This window comes from Sinocyclocheilus rhinocerous, unplaced genomic scaffold (genome assembly GCF_001515625.1).
Source record: "Sinocyclocheilus rhinocerous isolate Xijiao unplaced genomic scaffold, SAMN03320098_v1.1 scaffold57, whole genome shotgun sequence".
NCBI classification, from domain to species: domain Eukaryota; kingdom Metazoa; phylum Chordata; class Actinopteri; order Cypriniformes; family Cyprinidae; genus Sinocyclocheilus; species Sinocyclocheilus rhinocerous.
Genome location: NW_015652130.1, coordinates 104,612 through 110,005, shown reverse-complemented (window position 1 = coordinate 110,005; position 5,394 = coordinate 104,612).

Sequence of the window (5,394 nt, the reverse complement as noted above, 5' to 3'; positions counted from 1 at the left end):
AATTTGAAATGAATTAAAAGTCTGTTTATTAGCAGCCATGGTAAGCTATTTTCTGTGTGGGTAAAGGGTATGCAGGTACAACTCCTGGCTATGTGAATGGGAAATGACAACAACAACAACAAAAATCTGTCAAGATTATTCTTTGATAACATTTCAAATCAGCAATGAAATCTGAAAACAATGCAATCTTATCTTGTGCTTCATTAGCTCAATATCCGAAAACAGTTTAGAAACGGTTTTTATAGCATATCAAGCTCTTTTATCGCAAAATAAATTTTATTTCTAATGACATGAGCCCATTAAAACAATTCTGGCTTAATACAGCCTGAATAAAACCTATCAAATAGCTGCAATGAGGAAATTGATAGAAAATGGCCTGAAATTGTCAGTGAAATAATTATTTAGCAAACCTATTTGGTCTCCCTGGAGTAGTATGGACTGCCTATAGCGTTCACTTCATAGTGTGGTAGCAGCTGAAATTACATCAATAGTTTCCTTTCAAATTTCCCCATAGTCTATACTTAATTGTATTTAGTGTTTTCAAGTAAAGTTAAAGTTAATTCCTATATAGATAGAACTAGACTACATACAGTATAAATCACATATAAGCAGAAAAGCTAAAATTATATTCATATGAATGTCAACTGCCAGAAATCCAAAAAATTAGCAAATGTACACAATTTACAACAATTGTAATATTTTAAAACAAATCTAAGTGCTGATTAAGAAAGTTTTGACCCAAAGACCTCATACTTTCTTTCCTAACAGAACATTTTGTCGCTCTCAATGTGATCTGCAGAGATCCAAACGGCTTACCTTAACAATCACTCCAATGCTGTATGTGGCCTTGGGTCTGTGAGAAAAAAAAAATGCTTTTCATGGCATGGCAACCATTTTTCAATTAATTCCCATCCACAGACATATTCAACCAACAGCATTCATGTGAATAGCAATCTGTACCCTTGTGACCTGAGAGAGACTTTACATAATCTCGCTAGATGTTTTGCGACAATGCAGAGGAGCAGTGGAAGGAGGATGGAAGAATGCACTGCAGTCTTGATTGCTGGAAACGCACAGGCTCAAGGCTGAACTTCAAACTGAATACAGAAAATAAGATGTTAGGGTAAAGCATGAATGCACAAAATCGTGACTTTTGAGTTCATGGTAGAGCTTGTATAGCCAAGATACATAAATACTAAAATGTATAGCAAAAATGAAAGGCATTAAAATCAACAACAAATTAAATACCAACAAATAAAATCAAATGAAAAATTGTTCACAATTCGTTCCTCTTTCTCCACTCCAATAAAGGCAGAAGGAAAGGTTGAAAATATAACTATAAAGTCATAGAGGATTGAATCACACCCTCTAAACAGAAAGTGATTCCGTAATATATTATTTTCCAGTGGCTCTGTTGTTAATTTTTTTGTGTAGAACATTTTGGCAAAGCACAAACACACACATACAGTACACGTACAGATAAGCTTCAAAGCTGCTGAGGAAAAACACAGTGTCCAATAGATGACAGGTGTCTGCTGTAGCTCTGACGTCTGAAACATCCTCCCCATCCTGAGCTTCCTAAAGACACCAGCACTCTGCTGAAAAAAAGAAAAAACGCTCTGGTCTCGAGAAGGATTGAAAACAATCCACAAATAGAGCACAGTTGTAGAAAGACTGACTGGATGGTTCACTGGACAGATTTTTAGTTATATTTTCATAGAATCTGAATTTACACTAGATATTTCCTGTCAGTGGTATGATTTTACTAGAGAAGCAACTATGTTGAACACAAAACAATACACTGGGGAGGAGTCATGGCCTAGTGGTTAGAGAGTGGGCCTTATAACCCAAAGGTTGCAAATTCGAGTCTCGGTATCGGCAGGGATTGTAGGACCCTTGAGCAAGGCACTGAACCCCCAACTGCTCCCTGGGCGCCACAGCAAAAATGGCTGCATACTGCTTTGGGTGCGTGTGTGTGTGTGTGTGTGTGTTTGTTCACTACTCACTGCTGTGTGTGCCCACTTGGATGGGTTAAATGCAGAGCACGAAGTCAGAGTACGTCCTTTAAAAAATAAGATATTTTGAAGAACCAAGCAGTTGTTGGTCCCCATTGACTTCCATATTAGGGGAAAGAAATACTATGGAAGTCAATGAGGGCCATCAACTGTTTGATTACCAGCATTCTGCAAAATATCTTCTTTTATGTTCAACATAAGAAAGAAACTCATACAGGTTTGGAAAGACACGATGGTGAATAAATTATGGCAAAATGTTCATTTTTGGGTGAACTATCCCTTTAATTCAGCACTCTCATAGTATACAGTATACACCTCTGTACTGTCTGCATAAGCAGAATTGTTCCGGTTTTGGACACAGATATGTACAAAGACCAACAACAACTGAACAATCAATGGAGGAATCATTAACAGACAAGACAAGAGCAAGAAACTAAACTTCAAAATATAAGCACACCAATTAATGAGACATGGACATGTTGCTACAGGGTTGTTAGTTGTTTGGCTGGTTACTAGGTGGTGTGTTACTTTGGCTCGATCCCTGTATCTCTGATATACACTAGTTCGGTCCCTAGATATGCTTGACTCTTTTTAATACGTTTATGGGATTTTTTTTAGGTTTGATTGCTTAGAAAAGCAATACCACACTTCACCGTTTGGGTTTTTTTGAGCTAGCGGTTGTGTTAAATGTTTAACCCAACCTTTTGGGTAGTTTTATTGAACTCAACTATTGCTTAAAAAAAACTATATTTCTTGCTGAAAATGAACCCAAAATAGGTTGGAAATAAACATTTACTAATATGTTCAATATACTTATAGTTGAATAAATAATTAAATAAACATTTTTTAAATTGCTTATTAATAAATGTTCACCTTTTTATTATTGCTGGTGCCTCTAGTAATTATGTGTCTAATTTTTTAATTTACAACCTATTTTGGGTTCATTTTAAACTAGCCATATAATAATTTTTAAACAATAGTTGAGTTATAAAACTACCTAGAAGGTTGGGTTAAACATTTAACCCATTCGCTGGGTCAAAACAACCCAGCTGCTGGGTTTGTCCATTTTTCACCCAGCACCCAGCATTTTCTAGAGTGTTCTTTTACATAAGTTGGTATCATTCGCGATACACAAAGAAAAAATTGAGAAGTGCTTTTGAAAATAACTAAAATCACCCATAAAAATCGTGACAAGACTCTGTCTCTCTCCTATCCCGCTCTTTCAGTGAAGACAAACAATGTGAACTGGATTACCGCTCAACGAACCATCTACGTCTGAAGGATTCTGCTTTATAGCGAGCCGTTGCTACACGTAGCTCCGTCATATGCGACTGTTCCAGAATCCCACCACTAACAAGATCATTGAACAGTAGCAGCCCTCCATTATTCACTTCTAGCCCTCACCTCTCCCTCTCTTTCTCTCACCCTTGCAAAGCTCTGCTCAAACAGACTGGGTTGCTAACAAAGGCCGAGTGCTATGGAAACAGTGAGAGTTAAATGCACAGTGTCTTCAAGGTGAGTTTAGTTGAAGGACAGTTGGTAGCAATGCAATCAAAGTTTTCTGAGAAGTTATATCGGTATATATTTCTAGATGTATGTTTTGGTATCTGCATCATGTAACTTCCTTGGGAGCTGAACTCTACTTGAAGTAACGTGTTTCAGTTTGTTGGAACATGAAATGGCACTGGTAACCCGTTTTACTTTAAAACATCAGTAGGACATATTAGATTTTTTTTTTTTTATCCATCAGAAGTTGTTTGGATCTTGACAAGTAGAAATTTCGTAACAGAACTGAGCCAGACATAAATGCAAGGAGGCTTCATGACAGGTTGTGAAGGCTCAACTTCCCACTTTAGAGCATCTTGATGTATTTCAGTGGTGATGCTTGTTTTCAGATATATTATTGCATTTATATTTTGTTATATTAAGTGTATTGTTGCAATTTTTATTTCATGTTGACTTTAATTCTCACTTGTAAATTCTAGCTTTCTCCTATATAATTTAAATGTAAATTTAAGCAGACTTTAATGAGATCAAGACAAGCAGTCAGACTGAAAAGCATCATTGACTCAGCATTTCATGACACTGGCATTTAGGTGTTGCATTTTTTTCCCCGATGTGACAACCACGACTCACTGCAGTCCACCAGTGGACAAACCTCAACACAACCTACTGATGCTAGCAATACTAACGTTACATGTGGAAAAGAATCTACAGTAGGTATATACTGACCTCCAGTGACGAGGAAATTTAATCCTTTCAAGTACATGCCCTGAATTCCTATAGAAGAATGTATTATCCGAACACTGTCACAGCTAGGTGTCTGAGCTGATAAAGGACCGACTGCTAAAAACAATAATAGCTAAGTAGCCATTTGCATGTTAGGTAACATTATTCAATAGCCTGAGAGGCCTAGGTGACTTATTTTTTTAGTACAATCAACTATTTTTGTTAAAGACTTTCTTTAATACAGTAGATAGTGTCCATGTCTAGTTTTTCACCATTTTAATGAGATTTTATAGTCATGAAAAGTGGAGGATCATGCTGCACTTTAACACAAGTTAACAGTTTGATGTATTACCATGTTTGCCATTGTGATGGCTCAGAGTCAGACCGTGGCATGTTGGAAAGAATCATGTAAAGAAACAGAGAAATACAGTGACTACAGTTACTACAGTTTTAATGTATTCATAAGCTACACATTCAGATTTTTTTGTAAATTCAAAATTAGCTAACCTTTTATTGCTGTCTTTGTTGCCACTCTTAACATTCATGGCAGTGACATGAAGATGGAAAGAAACAAAGAACGTTTAAAAGATTCTTTTCAGAAAAATTATCTTGTGGAATTAACTTGAACAAGTCGATAATTTTCGATGTATGAATGTATTTTTATAGAGATTTACCTACATTAACATATCTTGTTCGTCCTAGTCAAACACATGACCCAAAGCGACTACAAAACTGCTGTTCAAGTCCATGACATCATAAAAGTAGCAGAACGTTCAAGTATGAATCTGTTCTATTTGTGGCTATTGCTCGTAACCATAGCGACAGTGACTCAAGTAAATATCAAAGATGGCGACGTCCAAAACGACACATTTGACACGACAAAAGTTCAATCGAGGCGCGATTTCCTTAATTAACCGACTGCAGCTTTTCTACCGCAGTAAAAAGTGGAGCATCTGAGTCGCAATTAAGCCATAAACATATAGCATACGATACGAGTATATAAATGCAATAGGTTAACTTATTTCAGTATAAACATAAAAAACAATATTACGTTTTAAAATCCAGTTTTGCTATTCACTTCTCACAGAAACCCGCCCTTTAGTTGAGGTGCACGTACAAACACATTCGTGTATGAAAATGAATTTAATGT